At 42.5% G+C, this 21,012-nt stretch overlaps 1 non-coding gene across 1 annotated transcript; it reads right to left on the reverse strand.

The window, feature by feature from the left end:
* Positions 1-18,161: 18,161 nt before the first annotated feature.
* Trnag-gcc (transfer RNA glycine (anticodon GCC)) lies at positions 18,162-18,232 on the reverse strand. Its single transcript has one exon. It is a non-coding gene; the product is annotated as a tRNA-Gly (tRNA).
* Positions 18,233-21,012: the final 2,780 nt, after the last annotated feature.

Below are 21,012 nucleotides of genomic sequence, written 5' to 3' on the forward strand. Positions count from 1 at the left end.
GTATTAACCAATTACACTAGCCCCTCTCCTCACGTTCGGTCTGTGGAATCGGTTCGTCAGTATTTGATGTGGTTTACGAAATATATCCAGCGGTAATGTTAGGTGACTCACCCTGTATAGTTGTAGTGAGTGAAGCAGTGTAGCGTGTCGCCGAGACGCGCCTGCCCCACAGGTAAGAGGACCAGCTTGACTGTCTACTCGCGCTGCCCAGCCCCTTCGGAGCCTGGGAAAAGGACAATGCAGACCGACCGTGAAGGACAGCATGTCCCGCTAGCCTTTGTTGTGAACTGCTCGCAAGCTGCACAAGAGGCTCGCAGCAGGAGAAAAGCATCACGGAAACCCAGCATGTAGGATGCGTCGGCAGCTGCAGGTTGGAGAGCACCCCGATTTTTTTCCGAAAACAAAAACGCCGCGAGCTGTAATCTTGCGGGGCCGTGAGGACGATCACTAAGCGTTTGCACATTACCGCAGCGTCAGCTTCCTGGAACTCGAGACTCTGAGGAAGAGAAGAAAAGCAGGATCCACACCCGAAAGGACTGACAGAGGACATGGAAAAAGTTCAAAGAAGGGCAGCTTGTTTTGTATTATCGCGAAATAAGGGAGAGAGTACCACGCATATGATACACGAGTTACGGTGGCAATCATTGACACAACAGGTATTTTTCGTCGCAGCAAGCTTTTCTCAGGAAATTTCAATACCATCTTTCTCCTCCGAATGTGTAAATATTTTGTTGGCGCCCACCAACGTAGGGAGAAATGATCATCATAACAAAATGAAAGAAATTAGAGCTCTTACAGAAAGATTTAAGTGTTGGTTTCTCCCATGACTGTTCGAAAAGTGAAACAGAAGAGAAATACAGTGTAGTCGTTCGGTGAACCCTCTGTCAGGCACTTAAGTGTGGATTGCCGAGTGTCGTGGAGATGTAGGCGAGGGATTAGGAGTAACTGCGACATTTCTGCCGACAAGCAGGTCATTCGTATGATTTAGGTTTAGTTCTATAAAACCAGCAAACAAAATCAGTAAAACTGTATGGAAACCTATGAAGTAGCTATATCTTCTCGGCAAGAATATGTTCAGGGAATTAACATAAAATAACATAAAATTTCATTTTTGTACGTTCTGTGATAATTTTGTGACATTAACATGCATTTCTCAGACCTCTGATGTATTTTTTGAAGTGCCATATAATTCACCAATTTATACTCGTCGTTCTTGATTATGCTGATCCTGTTGTCCAAGGACTTTCGTCGCGTCGTCTGGAACCGGCGATGAATGCTTGCATGCTAAACATTTGCCTATAAACAGTTACCATAGATATGTCCCGATAAGCATAGAGACTATTGTGCCCTGAGTTTGCTAAGTCGTCTTCTAAATCATTGCACTCCTTCCTATTTATATTCAGTCCTTACACCACTAGCCGGCCGGAGTGACCGAGCGGTTCTAGGCGCTACAGTTTGGAAGAGAGCGACCGCTACCGTCGCAGGTTCGAATCCCGCCTAGGGCATGGGTGTGTGTGATGTCCTTAGGTTAGTTAGGTTTAAGCAGTTCTAAGTTCTAGGAGACTGATGACCACAAATGTTAAGTCCCATAGTGCTCAGAGCCACGTTTGATGTTCATATCCTGTTACACGACAGCCGTCACTGACAAGAAGAAGAAAACAAGTCATGAAATGGAAGTTTTAAGTGCGCGAAATCGAGAGAATAAAACTGTTCAGTGTGCTGTTGTGGAGTTAGTGCGTGTGTAATAGTGGTCTGGCGTGTGGCAATAAGAGAAGAGATGTTCACTGGTGTCTGTATTCTGGCCAGCCGTGTTGGTAAGTTCGGCGGCCGAGCGGGCGGCCATTGCTCTATCCGCCGCCGCCGGCGCGTGGCTTCCTTCCGCTCGCCCCGCTAAGTGCTGACGGCTGACAGCAAGGCGTTCCTGACAAGCGGTCAGCTATTCGTCGCGTCAGGCGTAAAACTGCTCGCCAATGGCACTCGGTCAGGAACAGCAGCTACCGAAATACACTGAAGCCCCAAAGAAACTTGTATAGGCATGCGTATTCAAATTCAGAGATACACTACTGGCCATTAAAATTGCTACACGACGAAGATGACGTTCAACAGACGCGAAATTTAACCGACAGGAAGAAGATGCTGTGATATGCAAATGATTAGCTTTTCTGAGCATTCACACAAGGTTGGCGCCGGTGGCGACACCTACAACGCGCTGACATGAGCAAAGTTTCCAACCGATTTCTCATACACAAACAGCAGTTGACCGGCGTTGCCTGGTGAAGCGTTGTAGTGATGTGTCGTGTAAGGAGGAGAAACGCGTACCATCACGTTTCCGACTGTGACGAAGATCACATAGTAGCCTATCGCGATTGCGGTTTATCGTATCGTGACATTGCTACTCGCGTTGTCCGAGATCCAATGACTGTTAGCACAATATGGAATCGGTGGGTTCAGGAGGCTATTACGGAACGCCGTGCTGGATCCCAACGGCCTCGTATCACTAGCAGTCGAGATGACAGGCATCTTATCCGCGTGGCTGTAACGGATCGTGCAGCAACGTCTCGATCCCTGAGTCAACAGATGGGGACGTTTGCAACACAACAACCGTCTGCACGAACGACGACGTTTGCAGCCGCACGGACTATCAGCTCGGAAACTGTGGTTGCAGTTATCATTGATGCTGCATCACAGGTAGAAGCGCATGTGATGGTGTATTCAACGACGAACCTGGGTGCACGAATGGCAAACGTAGTATTTTGAGATGAATGGAGGGTCTGTTTACAGCATAATGATGGTTGCATGCGTGTTTGGCAACATCGCGTTGAACACACACTGCAAGCGTGTATTCGTTATCGCGTGACTGCCGTGTCACCCGGCGTGTTGGTATAGGGTGCCATTGGTTACACGTCTCGGTCACCTCTTGTTCGCATTAACTGCACTTTGAACAGTGGACGTTACATTTCAGAATTCTAGGACCCGTGGCTCTACCCTCCATTCGATCCTCGTTAAACCCTACATTTCAGCAGGATAATACACGACCGCATGTTGCAGGTCCTGTACGGGCCTTTCTGGATACAGAAAATGTTCGACTGCTGCCTTGGCCAGCACATTCTCTAGATCTCTCACCAACTGAAAACATCTGGTCAATGGTGGCCGAGCAACTGGCTTGTCACAATACGCCATCACTACTGTTGATGAACTGTGGTGTCGTGTAGAAGCTGCATGGGCAGCTGTACCTGTACACGCAATCCAAGCTCTGTTTGACTCAATGCCCAGGCGTATCAAGGCCGTTATTACGGCCAGAGGTGATTCTTCTGGGTACTCATTTCTCAGGATCTATACACCCAAATGGCGTGAAAATGTAATCACAAGTGAGTTCTAGTATAGTATATCTGTCCAATGAATACCAGTTTATCATCTGCATTTCTTCTTGGTGTAGCAGTTTTAAGGGGCCAGTAAAGTAAGATTCCGTGTACGTGTGGCAAGTTCTACAGTGGAACTACAAAGAGAAGTGTGAATACACTGTTGAAGGAACATAAAAGTCTTTGTCAACTAGGGAAAACAGAGAAATCAGACGTGGCGGAACATGCTCTTCAATCAGGTGATCACTTAGTGAAATTTTCGGAAACTGAATTTTATGTACTATGACGAACTATTATCCACAGCTATATAGAGAAGCCATCGAAATATGTAAACACGGGGATAATTTTAACAGAAAAGAAGAAGCCACCAAACTTAGTGATATATGGACAGTGGCGCTACAGAATAGATGAGATGTTTTTTATCTTTGACGTACTACGATCGTTAGTTAAAAACTTTCATCTTTGAAAAGGTTATCTCTGCTATTTAGGCCACTCTTCGACTTCCGGCTCATCTGTCGGCAAGACTCAGCACAACCAGGAGCACCTCCGAAGATGTCCAACGTAGCTTTGGACGAAACGTCAGGGTTTGAAGAGTTCCATGGACCACGGCCATACAACGCGGAAGAATTCTCAGCAGCTGAAACATCCGGTCGTGAAAGCCTTCATTGTATGATCAGTGTATACTTTTTTAATTACTTATAATTTTCAGTGCTGGCTCTGTAGTTGAGTGGAGATTCGTTACAATGGCTATGACACTTCGTGACACGAAGTGGTGACAGTCCATGGGCATGGCACACCCAAATACATCAACTACAAAGAAAAAAACGGTTCTAGCAAATGAATTCGTAAGAAGTGAATTTAACCAAGAATTTACTGATTTTGAAGACAATATAAAAACTTTACAACCAGGTAGGCAGGAAGACTAATTGCCTTGCGCAATAAATTTCAGCTAGTAATAGCGAATACTCTGTCCAAGGCTCACATGAGAGAAGGGATACTTGGAATGAGACAGGATAAAATTATATTACATCGTAGTCACGCAGGGATTCCGAAATTAGATATTGGATTGTGTGGCGTAACGAGGAGCCGGTAAGGACTCAGATAACAATTTAGTAATGATGAGGAATAGACTAGACTAATCAGGAACAACCAATGCGCAAAGAAGTGGAATACGAATGTATTAAGGAGATACGGTTGAAGTTCTCTGAGGCTATATATAGGTACTGTGGAAATGAATAGTTTAGTACGTAGTTTAGATAAAGAGGAATGGGCATCTCTAAACAGGGCCATCACAGACGTTAGACAGAAAAACGTAAGTACATGAAAGGTAACTGCGAAAGAACCATTGGTAACAGAAGAAATACTTTAATTGATAGATGAGAAAAGGAAATACAATATGTTCAGGGACATTCAGTAACACAGATATACAAGTCACATTGGAACTAAGGCGAAATAGATTCATGGAAAATGTGCAGAAGTCGAAAGACAAATGACTGCTAGAAGGAATGACGCTTTACACACAGTAGTTAAAACAACCTTCGGTGAGATTAAAAGCAAGGCTTGTAACATTAAGACTGATACGGGATTTTCGCTGTTAAATGCAGAGCAGAGCGCGGATAGGTGGAAAGAGTACATTGAAGGCCTCTGTGAGGGGGAAGACTTGCCTGATGACACGACAGAAGAAGAAACAGGATCGTTATAGAAGATATAGGGGAATTTAAGAGAGCTTTGGCTGACTTAAGATAGAATAAGACACAGGGGATAGATAACATTCCAACAGAATTTCTAAAATCATTGGGGGAACTGCCAACAAAACGACCATTCACGCCGATGTGTAGAATGTATGAAATTGGCGATATACCACCTGACTTTCGGAAAAACATCATCTATATAATTGCAGAAGCAGCAACAAAAGGCAAGTCCGAGATATATCGCAGAATCAGCTTAACAGCTCATGTCTCCAAGGTACTAACGAGAATATTAAGTAGAGGAATGGAAAAGAAAAATGTCGGCGTTGGACAACGTAAAATGGTGCAAGATGTTTGAAAGTATGAGAAAAAGAGAGGTAAGCTGTAGGGAAAGACGGGTACTATACAATATGTACAAGAGACAAGAAGGAACATTAAGAGAGTGCACGGATTAAAAAGGGTTTAAGATATGGATGTAGCCTTTCGCCTCTACTGTTCCATTTGTTCATCGAAGAAGCAATGACGGAAATAAAATAAAAGTTCAGGAGTGAATTTAAAATTCAAGGTGAAAGGACATCAACGATACGATTAGCTGATGACATTGCTATCCTGAGTGAAAGTGCAGAAGAACTACTTGATCTGCTGAATGAAATGAGCCGTCTAATGAGCGCAGAATATGGACTGAGAGTAAATGGAAGAAAGACGAAAGTAATGAGAAGCAGCAGAAACGAGAGCAGCGAGAAACTTAATACCAGAATTGGGGATCACGTAGTAGACGAAGGCAAGGAAATGTGCTACCTAGGCAGCAAAAACAACCCTTGATGTCCGGAGCAAGGTGGAGATAAAAAAACAGAGTAGCACTGTCAAAAAGGCATTCCCTGCCAAGAGACGTCTACTGGTATCAAACAAGGGCCTTAATTTTGAGAAAGAAATTTCTGAGAATGTACGTTAGGACCACAGCATTGGATGGCAGTGAAACGCGGACTTTGGGAAAACCACAGCAAAAGAGAATCGAATCATTTGAAATGTGGTGATACATGTTGAAAATTTGGTGGACTGATAAGGTAAGGAATGAGGAGGTTCTCGGCAGAAGCTGGAAGGAAAGGAATATATAGAAAACATTGACAACAAGAAAAGACAGTATGATAGGACATGGGGGTTAAGGCATCAGTGAATAACATTCATGACACTACAGGCATTAGGGAATAAGCTTAATGATACTATAGGAAGCAACAGAAAGTGAAAACTGTAGAAGAAGACATTGAAACACATCCAGTAAATAATTGCTGACGCAGGTTGCAAGTGTCAGAAGAGTGATGACCCACAAAATAAATAAATAAATAAAACAAAAAAAGAATAAAAGTCTTACACTTAATGACCAATTCCAACGAAGAATTTATTACAGCACGGAATTGAAAAAAGCAATCACAGACAGAATAAACAGCTTCCAAGCATTTAGTGATAACAAGCATTGAGCGCCTTCCTGAGTCGAAGCATGCAACCGGATACCAACTCGTGCAGTAATACAAGCGTGCAATCGGATACCTACTCGTGCAGTAATACAAGCATGCAATCGGATACCAACTCGTGCAGTAATACAAGCATGCAATCAGATACCTAATCGTGCAGTAATACAAGCATGCAATCGGATACCTACTCTTGCAGTAATACAAGCATGCAATCAGATACCTACTCGTGCAGTAATACAAGCATGCAATCGGATACCTACTCGTGCAGTAATACAAGCATGCAATCGGATACCTACTCGTGCAGTAATACAAGCATGCAATCGGATACCTACTCGTGCAGTAATACAAGCATGCAATCGGATACCTACTCGTGCAGTAATACAAGCATGCAATCGGATACCTACTCATGCAGTAATACAAGCATGCAATCGGATACCAACTCGTGCAGTAATACAAGCATGCAATCGGATACCTAATCGTGCAGTAATACAAGCATGCAATCGGATACCTACTCGTGCAGTAATACAAGCATGCAATCAGATACCTACTCGTGCAGTAATACAAGCATGCAATCGGATACCTACTCGTGCAGTAATACAAGCATGCAATCGGATACCAACTCGTGCAGTAATACAAGCATGCAATCGGATACCTACTCGTGCAGTAATACAAGCATGCAATCGGATACCAACTCGTGCAGTAATACAAGCATGCAATCGGATACCTACTCGTGCAGTAATACAAGCATGCAATCGGTTACCTACTCGTGGAGTAATACTAGCAAGCATTCCTAAGCTAGTATCCCGACATAAAATTAACCTCCGTCACAGCACAATGATTTGAGTTGATATCAGGCAGTTATTAGTTATTACCCAATTGTGTGGACCTGAACGGGACATAATCAACTTCCTTCCCAACATCACACCGCAGTACAAAATGCATCGTCGTCTAAACCACACCAATTTCACACAAGTAATGGAGACGAGTAATGGTAAGACTACATTCAAACTATCAAGACCATGTGTTCCAGTGCTGGGAAAGAATACTAATGGGTGAAAGCAACACCGACTCTCCAAAATCCTAACTATGTCACAGTTATGACATTTCTTGGCAGGTCTCAATATGGTGAGATACCTTCAGTTTCTAGAACTGGCATCGTTGAAACATTAGTAGAACGGACAGGCGACTATATAAGTACAGAGGGCGAACTATTAGTACAAATGCTTACTATTTATTACATCTAATGTTTGGACTGCTGAATTGTACAAGATTATGCTGGGTTGGTGCGTGGATGAAGGACAACAAATAATTAAGATAATATCTGTTGTTGTTGTTGTTGTGGTCTTCAGTCCACAGACTGGACTGATGCAGCTCTCAATGCTACTCAACCCGGTGCAAGCCTCTTCATCTCCAAATAACTACTACATCCTACATCCTTCTGAATCTGGTTACTGTATTCATATCTTGGTCTCCCTCGACGTTTTTTACCCTTCACGCTTGCCTCCAGTACTAAAGTAGTGATCCCTTGAGGTCTCATAACATGTCCTCCCAACCGATCCCTTCTTCTAGTCAAATTGTGCCATAAATTCCTCTTCGCCCTAATTCTGTTCAGTAACTCTTCATTAGTTACGTGATCTACCCACCTAATTTTTAGCATTCTTCTGTAGCACCACATTTCGAAAGCTTCTATTCTCTTCTTGTCTAAAGTGTTTATTGTCCATGTTTCACTTCCATAGATGGCTACACTCCACACAAACACTTCCACGAAAGACTTCCTGACACTTAAATCCATACTCTATGTTAACAAATTTCTCTTCTTCAGGAACGCTTTCCTTGCCATTGCCAGTCTACGGTTTATGTCATCTCTATTTCGACCATCATCAGTTATTTTACTCCTCAAGTAGCAAAACTCATTTACTACTTCAAGTGTCTCATTCGTAATCTGATACCCGCAGCATCACCTGATTTAATTCGACTACATTCCATTATCCTCGTTTTGCTTTTGTTGATATTCATCTTATATCCTACTTTCAAGACACTGTCAATTACGATCAGCTGCTGTTCCAGGTCCTTTGCTGTCTCTGACAGAATTAAAATGTCATCGGCTAACCTCAAAATTTTTATTTATTCTCCATGGATTTTAATTCCTACTCCTAATTTTTCTTTTGTTTCCTTTACTGCTTGCTCAATATACAGATTGTATAACATTTGGGATATGCTACATCCCTGGCTCACTCCCTTCCCACCACTGCTTCCTTTTCATGCCTCTCGACCCTTATAATTGCCATCTGGTTTCTGTACAAATTGTAAATAGCCTTTCGCTCCCTGTATTTTACCACTGCAACCTTTAGTATCTGAAAAAGAGTATTTCAGTCAACATTGTCAAATGTTTTCTCTAAGTGTACGGAAGGTAGAAACGTAGGTTTACCTTTCCTCAATCTATCTTCTAAGGCAAGTCTTAGGGTCAATGTTGCCTCGCGAGTTCCAACGTTTCAACGGAATCCTAACTGATCTTCCCCGAGGTAGCTTCTACCCGTTTTTCCATACATCTGTAAGGAATTCGTGTTAATGTTTTACAACCGCGATATGCGCCTCTACATGCTTACGTTTGTCCTCCAGCCATCCCTGCGTAGCCATTTTGCACTTCCTGTCGATCTCATTTTTGGGACGTTTGTATTCCTTTTTGCCTGCTTCATTAACTGCATTTTTATATTTTCTCCTTTCATCAATTAAATTCAATATCTCTTTTGCTACCCAAGGATTTCTACAAGCCTTCGTCTTTTTACCTACTTGATCCTCCTCTGCCTTCACTATTTCATTCCTCAAAGCTACCCATTCTTCTTCTACTATATTTCTTTCCACTGTTCTTGTCAATCGTTCCCTAATACTGCCTCTGAAACTCCGTACAACTTCTCTTTGTTGCTCTCAGTTCATCCAGGTCCCATCTCCTTAAATTCCTACCTTTTTGCAGTTTCTTCATTTTAAATTTACAGTTCATAACCAATAAATTGTGGTCAGAGTCCACATCTCGAAATCTTTTACAATTTAAAACCTGGTTGCTGAATCTCTCTCTTACCATTATATAACCTATCTAAAAACTTCCAGTGTCTCCAGGCCTTTTCCATAAATACAGCTTTCTTTCATAATCCTTAATCCTTAAAACAAGTGTTCGCTATGATTAAGTTATGCTCTGAGCAAAATTCTACCAGACGTCTTCCCCTTTCATTCCCTCCTTTCATTCCTTTTCCCCAGTCCATATTCACCTACTACTTTTCCTTCTCTTCCTTTTCCAGTCCCCTATGACTACTAAATGTCTGCCTCCCTTAAATATCTGAATAATTTCTTTTATCTCATCATATATTTCTTCAATCTCATCGTCATATGCGGAGCTAGTTGGCATATAAACTTGTACTACTGTGGTAGGCGCGGGCTTCGTGTTTATCTTGGCTACAATACTGCGTTCAGTATGCTGTTCGTAGTAAGTTACCCGCTTCACTATTTTTTTATTCATTATTAAACCCACTCCTGCATTACCGTTATTTGATTTTTTATTTATTATCCTGTATTCACCTGACCAGAAGCCTTGTTCCTCCTGCCACCCAACTTCACTAATTCCTACCATACCTAACTTTAACTTATCCATTTCAATGTTTTAAATTTCCTAACCTACCTTCCCCATTAAGAAATCTGACATTCCAGACTCCAATCCGTAGAACGCCAGTATTTTTTTTCTCCAGATGACGACGTCCTCCTGAGTAGTCCCCGCCCGGAGATCCGAATGGGAGACTATTTCACCCCCATAATATTTTGGCCAAGACGACACGATCATCGTTTAACCATACAGTAAGCTGCATGTCCTCTGAAAAAATTACGGCTGTAGTTTCCCCATGTTTTCGGCCAATCGCAGTACCAGCACAGAGAGGCCATTGTGGTTGCTGTTACAAGGCCAGATCAGTCAATCATCCAGACTGTTGCCCCTGCAACTACTGAAAAGGCTGCTGCCCTTCTTCAGGAACCACACGTTTGTCTGGCCTCTCAACACATATCCCTACGGTACGACTATCTGTATCGCTGAGGCACGCAAGCCTCCCCACCAACGGAAGGTCCACGGTTCATATCTGTTATAGCTAGGAATAACACAATAAGTATATCACCGTTCTACAGTTTGTTGACACAGCCGCCAAGTTACCAAGCCCCAATTACATAAATTGATGGTTGTTATACCATTGTCCAGGAAGTACAAGTGAAATGCAGAATTCCAGCGGAAATCACGTCAGTTGTCATACTAAGCCTAGTAAACGTTGAAGTCTGAGTTCCAGTATAGCTTTCGGATTCTAAGTCTAGAGCGCAGCCGAAACAACATTGAACAGCAGGACCTCCGCGGTGTAGGACTTCCGAGTTGTGGAGTAGAAACAAACAACGACGTCAAAAGCGGCGCCAAATAATAAATAACCAAGAAGAAATGCAGATGATAAACAGGTATTCATTGGACAAATATATTATACTAGAACTGACATGTGATTACATTTTTACTCAATTTGGGTGCATAGATCCTGAGAAATCAGTACCCAGAACAACCACCGCTGCCCGTAATAAAGGCCTTGATACGCCTGGGCATTGAGTCAAACAGAGCTAGAATGGCGCATTGTGACGAGCCAGTTGCTCGGCCACCATTGACCAGACGTTTTCAATTGGTGAGAGTTCTGGAGAATGTGCTGGCCAGGGCAGCAGTCGAACATTTTCTGTATCCAGAAAGGCCCGTACAAGACCTGCAACATGCGATCGTGCATTATCCTGCTGAAATGTAGGGTTTCGCAGGGATCGAATGAAGGGTAGAGCTACGGATCGTAACACATCTGAAATGTAACGTCCACTGTTCAAAGTGCCGTTAATGCGAACCAGAGGCGACCGAGACGTGTAACCAATGGCACACCATACCATCATCAATGGTGATACGCCAGTATGGCGATGCCGATTACATGCTTCCAATGTGGATTCACCGCCATGTCGCCAAACACGGATGCGACCATCATTATGCTGTAAACAGAACCTAGATTCATCCAAAAAAATGACGTTTTGCCATTCTTGCACCCAGGTTCGTCGTCGAGTACACCATGGTAGGCACTTCTGTCTGTGATGCAGCGTCAAAGTTAACCGCAGCCACGGTCTCCGAGCTGATAGTCCATGCTGCTGCAAACGTCGTCGAGCTGTTCGTGAAGATGGTTGTTGTCTTGCAAACGTCCCCATCTGTTTACTCAAGGATCGAGACGTGGCTGCACGATCCGTTACAGCCATGCGGATAAGATGCCTGTCATCTTGACTGCTAGTGATACGAGGCCGTTGGTATCCAGCACGGCGTTCTGTATTACCTCCTGAACCCACCGATTCCATATTGTGCTAACAGTCATTGGATCTCGACCAACGCGAGCAGCAAATTTCGCGTCTGTAGCACATCTTCGTGGTGTAGCAATTTTAATGCCCAGTAGTGTATATGCCTGCTGTCGAACCGGATACTAGAAACCTTTACTTCCTTCCACCACAGCGCCTCACATATGCTTCCGTCCGTTACTACCACCAGAACCCTCCTATCTGTTTACTCCGCTTCTGGGAACAACTTGCTCTGCGTACGAAAACAAACAGGCTTGCGTTTAGCGAATCATGTTGTCGCAAAAGGTTATCTGTCAGTCAGGGCGAGCGACTGCTTTCAGGGCGTATCCCCTCAATGTGGAATTATGACGACTGGCCACTGGGACAGTGAAATACCGTCTTTCTGCCACCTCGTCCTAGTAAAGTCGAAAGGAAAATTTCCGCTTAAAAGAAGAGTGAGCAAAGGGCAATGTGCGAGGGAGACAAAACGTGTCGGCGCAAACAACTCCCTGGCGACTTCATACTGAGAACTGAAAAACCTTTTGGAAAACATCCTATTGTTAGGCTTGCGTCGGAACCTACAAAGAAGTCTTCTCGTTCCCGAGACAATTCCGAGCGCTTACTTAGGAGAGTCATTTGTTCTGCCCCGCTTCTTAAGGCGCCATCAGACCGCACTGCGCGAGGGGCGTACTTTGTTATTGAATAGCGACGTGCTTGACTGCTCTGGCGTCTCGCCACCAGCCAGACTCTTGCCAAAGAAATTAATTCTCTTTCCAGTAAGCTTTAGATCTCCCATACAGGAGGCTCAATTCTCTGCTATGTCGCGGAGAGGCGTCCCTCGAAGCTTCGCAGCCGGAATGGCGTACAAAGCATTCGTGCGGGCGCGAATATGTCTTCCTTGACGCCTGGATCCTCCCCACCATTGAGATAAAAAAAAGAACGGAGTGATGCTATTGGCTTACGTTGTGCGTTGTTTTAAAGGCAGTCCTGGCGTGGCGTGCCGCCATCTTAAATAGCTCGTAACATTAGTAGACTACTGTTTACGATCGCTTCTTGTTCGTTGTTTCTGTCTTCTGCAAGCAGCAGCTGTCTTAAACACGAATAACAGCGCCAGAAAGGCAATTTCGAATGTTTTTCTGTTTTTGAAGGCGTGTTTGCTCTAGTAACACGACAAATTTGGCCTCATTAATGTAATTTGTTTTTTGTTAATATGCAGAGTGATTCACGAAGTTAGATAGATAGAGAGATATTCAGCGATCGCAGGCCCTGCAGGCCACGCGCTGCTTCCACAAACTGCCTCCATTCCTTCCTGTTTTGTGCCCGGTTCCTCCAGGAGTCTTCAATTCCCAGGGCTGCTGGGCCCTTCGCCAGGTCGTCCATCCAGCGCTGCCTTGGTCGTCCAGTGGGGCGTTTGGAGTTTGGTTTCCCCGCTAGGCCATCTTCGCCTGTCTTCCATCTGGAATACGGGCTACATGGCCCACCCATTGTATTCTTTTGCTCTTTATCTTCTGTAGGATAGTTGGTTGTCGCATCAGAAGGTAGATTTCCTCGTTTTTCCTCCTCGTCCATGCTCCGTTATCTTCTTTCAAATATTAATAGTTTGTCCCTTTCTCGCTTAGTCATGCTCCATGTTTCTGAACCGTACGTTACTGCTGGACAAATCACTGTGTTGTAGATTTTCATGTTAGTGTTCACTGAGATCGATTTAGAACCAACCAAGCGTCTCTCTTAGGGAAGACATGCATTTCGTTCCCACTGCTATTCTTTCTTTGATGTCCATTTTTATTTTGTTGGCCGTGGTAAACCAAGATACCAAGTATTTGAATTGGTCTACTCTCTTGAACCTCCTACCATCTATCTCAAGAAATTCTACCCGCTCTTGTTTCCTTCCTAATTGCGTGAACTCTGTTTTGTCTCGATTCACTTTGAGCCCTACCTTCTGTGCATATTGTCCATTTTCTGGTACATTTCTTTCAACTCGTGCTTTGGTTCACTTAATAGTACTACGTCATGTGCAAATGCGAGACAATTGAAGTTTCCCTCCAACTCAACTCCAGCCCACTCCTGTCGCCTACACTCTCTTATTACTTTCTCTAAGATGACATTGAAAAGAACACTCATATACAACCGCTCGCTCACCGATAGATCTGTACCTACAGATTGGAAAATTGCGCAGGTCGCACCAGTGTTCAAGAAGGGTAGTAGGAGTAATCCATTTAACTACAGACCTATATCATTGACGTCGGTCTGCAGTAGGGTTTTGGAGCATATACTCTATTCAAACATTATGAATCACCTCGAAGGGAACGATCTATTGACACGTAATCAGCATGGCTTCAGAAAACATCGCTCTTGTGCAACGCAGCTAGCTCTTTATTCGCACGAAGTAATGGCCGCTATCGACAGGGGATCTCAAGTTGATTCCGTATTTCTAGATTTCCGGAAAGCTTTTGACACCGTTCCTCACAAGCGACTTCTAATCAAGCTGCAGAGCTATGGGGTATCGTCTCAGTTGTGCGACTGGATTCGTGATTTCCTGTCAGGAAGGTCGCAGTTCGTAGTAATAGACGGCAAATCATCGAGTAAAGCTGAAGTGATATCAGGTGTTCCCCAGGGAAGCGTCCTGGGACCTCTACTGTTCCTGATCTATATAAATGACCTGGATGACAATCTGAGCAGTTCTCTTAGACTGTTCGCAGATGATGCTGTAATTTACCGTCTAGTAAGGTCATCCGAAGACCAGTATCAGCTGCAAAGCGATTTAGAAAGGATTGCTGTATGGTGTGTCAGGTGGCAGTTGACGCTAAATAACGAAAAGTGTGAGATGATCCACATGAGTTCCAAAAGAAATCCGTTGGAATTCGATTACTCGATAAATAGTACAATTCTCAAGGCTGTCAATTCAACTAAGTACCTGGGTGTTAAAATTACGAACAACTTCAGTTGGAAGGACCACATAGATAATATTGTCGGGAAGGCGAGCCAAAGGTTGCGTTTCATTGGCAGGACACTTAGAAGATGCAACAAGTCCTCTAAAGAGACAGCTTACGCTACACTCGTTCGTCCTCTGTTAGAATATTGCTGCGCGGTGTGGGATCCTTACCAGGTGGGATTGACGGAGGACATCGAGAGGGTGCAAAGAAGGGCACCTCGTTTTGTATTATCGCGTTATAGGGGAGAGAGTGTGGCAGATATGATACACGAGTTGGGATGGAAGTCATTACAGCATAGACGTTATTCGTCGCGGCGAGAACTTTTTACGAAATTTCAGTCACCAACTTTCTCTTCCGAATGCGAAAATATTTTGTTGAGCCCAACCTACATAAGTAGGAATGATCATCAAAATAAAATAAGAGAAATCAGAGCTCGAACAGAAAGGTTTAGGTGTTCGTTTTTCCCGCTCGCTGTTCGGGAGTGGAATAGTAGAGAGATAGTATGATTGTGGTTCGATGAACCCTCTGCCAAGCACTTAAATGTGAATTGCAGAGTAGTCATGTAGATGTAGAACACATGAGAGAGTATCCCCTTGTGTGAGGCCTGTCTCAATCTCGAATGTTTCTGATGTGCCTTTCGCTCCCTGTATTTGACCCCTGTGATAATAACGACAATAAATTGTCTATGACTTCACAAAACACTTTCACTCAATGTTTTCCTTCCTATTTTTTTTTCCTTTTCTGAAAAATCTTGCTCCTAAAACTATTCGAAGTATAATACTAAGACCTTATCCTCTTTCTGAGCTCTACACTCCATCGTTAGAAGAGAGATGTTGATACCGTTTTTCGGGCTAGCAAGTAGGAATTCGAGATGCATAAAGCGGAAACCAAACACCGTCCCTATGGCCACGACATCTACTGGCTGTGTACGTAGTGAAACATAATAAAATAATGTGTGTATAGAGAGTAGTGTGTGTAGTGTGTGCGGTAGGTTGGAATTAGAAATGAATGAACACTGTACCACTAGCATTTTTTGTTATTAAATAGTTTCTTTGCAAAACTATTGTACACTAGGGATAAACCAAAGAAGTAACACTGTTGCAAACAGACTGGATTTGTATTCAGGAATATGGCCAACCTGATTTACATTTTCTATGGTGTCCCTAAATTATTGTAGGTAAGTTCCGCGATGTTTCCCACTATAAGGCTACGACCAGCTGACTACTGTGGTAACATTGTCAAACTAGACCTGTAAATACGTAAATGACTTTATATATGAATTAGTTTACTTTTGTTCTTCTTAAAAATCGTAATACCAAGACCTGTCCCGCATCCTCCTAAAAGTGATCTACAGACGAGTAAAACAACTGCTAGCATTACGTCTCCTATTACTACTCTAACTACTGCTATCGCAACAGAGAATATCAACAACCACTGTTCAGGTCAAAAGGGTGCTGAATAAAGCAAACATACAAATCTGTTTTTATTACACTCGCAGACAATAAAGTGGCCCAAGAAATAAAAAAGAAGTTATCAGATACTAAAAACCCAGGACTCACAAAATGAAATTTAAATCGATCAAGACTCATAATTGTTGCGTCATTGTTGAAAGAGAGGATGAAGAAGACTCTGAAAAATAACAGTAAAAGGTAAGACAGGTAAGAAATATCAAGTATGAAGTTCCAAAAGAAATCACGCCACTTCTCATTATACAGGGAGTAATTTTTGTTGGTTACTGAGGATGGTGTACTGAATAACATTATATCAGTGTTTGCCCCATTTGTAGATTAATAACAATAGCTGTTAGGGAGATAGCAGATCAGCTGCTGAAGTGTGGAGTTGTAGACACTAAACCGTTAGTTTACACTGACAGGAATAGTCCAATTACTTGTGAATTTACAGCTATCCAGAAAACAATCGGTGTGTTTGTGGGAAGACTGAGCAATGCAGTAAGAAAACCAGAAGTACACTGATGTGTATACACATTACGGTACCACGTCTAAAAACATCTGCTCATACACCTGGTACAAGAATTGTTGAAGACCTTACGGTAATGAAGACATTTTAGATGTAATTTACGAACCGAGTCTAGCAAAGCATCTCACAAAAAAGTATTTCATTGGTGAGTTTAAGCTCAAGTTTAAAATGGGTCAAAATGGTAAGAACTTCATACAGCATGTGTTAGAGATAACTCCCTGTCTCGCCTCCCTTCCAAGTCTCGTAGTAGAGTACACTCGTATAACGTGTAGTGCATTTTCATGCAAAAATTAAACAATATTATGTCTGCTTGTCTTATGATTTTGATAGTAATATATTATGTTAAGGATACAGGGTACTTATAAATGGGGGAAAAATCGAAATTTTTTATGACTTTATTAAATTCTATAGTCTTTCCTGATTGCATTGATACATACATTATGGCTTTCAAATGAAAAATGACCTATATATACAAAATTTTAATGTTACGGTTATGTTTGCCACCACACCCCCTTTACTTCTGTTTTAGGAACCAGTATTATATCAAAAAGTACTGTGAACTTCTAGTTTCCAGCGATTATACTTATGTAAATGATTATCTTTGCTAGTATTTACTTTTGTTTCGCTGAAGCAGTGTGTTAACGTGTTACTGAATGTTTGTTGTGGAAGTACATATCCTTTAGTGTAACAATAAATACGAACTGTGCCATGCATCAAGAAATTCAATAGAAGGAAATTCCGTGGTAATCAATTCACCAACAAAGCAAGTCAGATTGGGAAGTAATCTTTGTATCCGTTCTTCAGAGAAGAAACTACCACATAGCACGCTTCCTGGTGATGCAAATTTTTTTTGTTAACAATGTCGCTGTTGGTAGTGGATTTGTTGTTGTTGACATGGGGCTAGATTGAGAAAGCTACGAAGAGAAATGAAAGGAAAGTTGCTATCTGATAGAAAATCTCTGTCTGGCCAAGGCAGATTGATAGAAACTGAAATAGACCTTCATCAGAGTTCCAGTCCTTCCACGGGCATGAGTGTGGGTGTTGTCCTCAGCGTTAAGTTAGATTAAGTAGTGTGTAAGCTTAGGAACTGATGACTTCAGCAGTTTGGTCCCATAAAACCTTACCACAAATTAAAAAAAGAAAGAAAAAAAAACATTGCTAGAGGTATAACGTTGGTCTCAGTTGTTAACTGCTCGAGAAATAGAATACACAAATTCTTTGTCCCCATTGTGTTGCATTTAACTGCAACTCAGTTGTAGTGCAATCAAGCAGGTTCCCTCCTAACGACCTACGAAGAGACTCGAAGCAGTAGGTGAAAATTTCGTCAGGATATTAAGGTAGCTGCGAATTTGCGTAGAGAAAAAGTATTGCATCGGCCGGGAATCGAACCCGGGCCGCCCGCGTGGCAGGCGAGCATTCTACCACTGAACCACCGATGCTTCTGCAACTTGTCTCTACTCAAGTGTACGTCCGCCACGAGCGTAGGCGTTGTGCTGATTCATCCTCGCTGAGCCAAGCGCTGCTCTCTGCTGGCAGCAATTTTAGAAAGAACCGGTTAATGACGCTTTTGAGGTAATTTGAAGAATGGGATACAACTTGCTGGCTTTGACCAGTGACGTCATATTTTACTCATAAATATGAATTTGTTTATTTTTTAGCCATAGATAATAATAATAATAATAATCTTCATAATCGAAAATAGAAATAAATGAATGTGTTATTAAGAGACGGATATTGTGCACGCTTTTTGTTGCTTGTGGTAATTTTAACTCACTTGTGAACATGTTCTGAATTATACCTCTGTCTGATAGTGAGTCGTTCCAATTGCTGTTTCCTCTGCAATTGATTCGTATCTTCTATAATGTAGGTCAGCTGAAGTACAGGATACTAGTACTAGAGAAAGCAAAAAAAGCGACGTACATAACACTAGCATCATGTACCTCAGCTTAACTATGAAGGTCGTGTACTTTTCTTCGGTCGGCCTATATAGCTAAACTGAAGGAAAGCATATAAATTCTACGTTCGTCACTTTTTTCGCCTTCGCTAGAAGTAGTATCATTGTTCAGTCGATACTAGTGTGTGTGTGTGTGTGTGTGTGTGTGTGTGTGTGTCTCAGTTCGAAAGTTCTTTTAATAATTTCCGGGTATGCAGCCGGATCCCGTCGACGGGATCCGGCTGCATACCCGGAAATTATTAGAAGAACAAATACGCCGGGAAAATTTCAGAAGTCACAGTTCGAAAGTTGATTTTAGAGATCTGATTCAAAATTCGAAGTAAATTGGTCAAGAGCTTTTCGAGATTTTTGGTAACAATTTTAAACTACACTACCGTCACAATCCTTTCACCGAAAGTTTCATACAAAAATAGGATCCAAATACCCAACTTTTTCGATGGATTGCCCAAAAATTCTCTTTCATACATACCTTGTCATGACAATTGCGTAACTCACAAAAGTCAGCCAAACCGATCGATCCGTTGTCAAGTGACCATCTTTCATATTTGCTGCATTTGATTTTTATTTATAAATATTTCTGAAAATGTTCATCGAAGAAACCTTTAAGTGTTCAAAAAATTTTCATGATGTTGTTTCTTGTTCTTTTGAGGACGGGAATCGTATCTCCTGCATCTGTCCTTCTTGTCATTTCCTTGTCAGAACTTTAAACTTTACGACAGAGAACCCAAACACAACAACGAAACTGCGTGAGCAGTTAAATTTACACTCTCACGACAATGAACAAATTATTTTGTGAGAGACGCCCGCAGACCGATAAATGTAATGCTTGATTGTTAGCCACAACAATGTGTAACAAGGGCACTGAGGGTCTCTGATAGACCATGAATCGCGCACATCTTAAATAACGGATGACCAATAAATACATGTTAACAACTGGTATTACTAAAGTGATCCCTTTCATTGTCCAAAGTTCCCTCGCCGGCGATGCAGCGATAGTTGTCTGTGACGAACACCAGTAGCCTAGACTTCTCGCGATGGGTATGTACATCCGTACTAAAATTACTTACTTTATTTTTACCATTTATCTGCAATACCAACGTCTCAGGTGATAGTTTTAAAATTACCTAGAAGCGTGGGGCGCTGTGCAGTTGCACCGTTTGCAAATACCTAAGGCCAGCGCTGGCTGCTGGTTTAGAATAAACTTATGTGTCATCAAGGCCAGGTTCTCATTCAAAATAGCCGAAAATTCGTTTGTACTGAATGTAAGGTTTTGTAATCAGTGCGTTACCAAACTTTCTACAGCCCATTGTTCGAACCACTGTAACTCCCGCCGTGGGACGCTCTCACGCGGATACGTCCCGCTCAGGTAGAGAACTTCTCGTTCCGTGACGCACGTTCACAAAATGATTTATATTGCAGGAAACATGCAAACATTTTCGACGAAAAAGCTGACAAACAGCGTGTGCAGGCAGCCGAAGGAAACGCGTCCAGCGACTCCAGATTGGCTTTTCTAGCCAAGAAGAACGAGGGATTTGCTTTCCAGGAAAAATTTGAGTTAGAGAAAGGGATAATATGCGGTCCTGGAACTGCGGACTAAAACGCACGAGGGGCGTTTGAAAAGTCCGTGCAAAAACAAAAACTACTTACGTGTTTGGGGTAAACCATTTTCATTTTTCTACAGTCTCTTTTTTGACTTACACACTTCCTCCAAGACTGTTCTAATTTGTTGATCCCTTCAGAAAAATAGGAATTGTCCATGTCAGCAAAATAGCTATTAATTGCTGCAATCACCTCCTCGTTTGAATAAAATCTTTGTCCCACCAGCCATTTCTTCAAATTTGGGAACAACTAGTAGTCCGAGGGAGCCAAGTCTGGAGAATAGGGCGGGGATGTGGAACGAGTTGGAATCCTATTTCTATTAAATTTGCGACCACAACTGCTGAAGTGTGTGCTGATGCATTGTCGTGATGGAAAAGGACTTTTTTGCGGTCCAATCGTTTTTCTTGCAGCTCGGTTTTCAAACGGTCCAATAACGATGAATAACATGCACCTGTAATAATTTTACCGTTTTCCAGATAGACGATGAGGATTATCCCTTTCGAGTCCCAAAAGACAGTCGCCATAGCCTTACTGGCCGAAGGAATAGTCTTCGCCTTTTTTGGTGCAGATTCTCCCTTGGTAACCCATTGTTTATATTGTTGTTTTGGTCTCAGGAGTATAGTAACAGTGACGAAACGATGCTTAAACTCCTGCAGATTCTTCCTG

This window comes from Schistocerca gregaria, chromosome 9 (genome assembly GCF_023897955.1).
Source record: "Schistocerca gregaria isolate iqSchGreg1 chromosome 9, iqSchGreg1.2, whole genome shotgun sequence".
Classification (NCBI taxonomy): domain Eukaryota; kingdom Metazoa; phylum Arthropoda; class Insecta; order Orthoptera; family Acrididae; genus Schistocerca; species Schistocerca gregaria.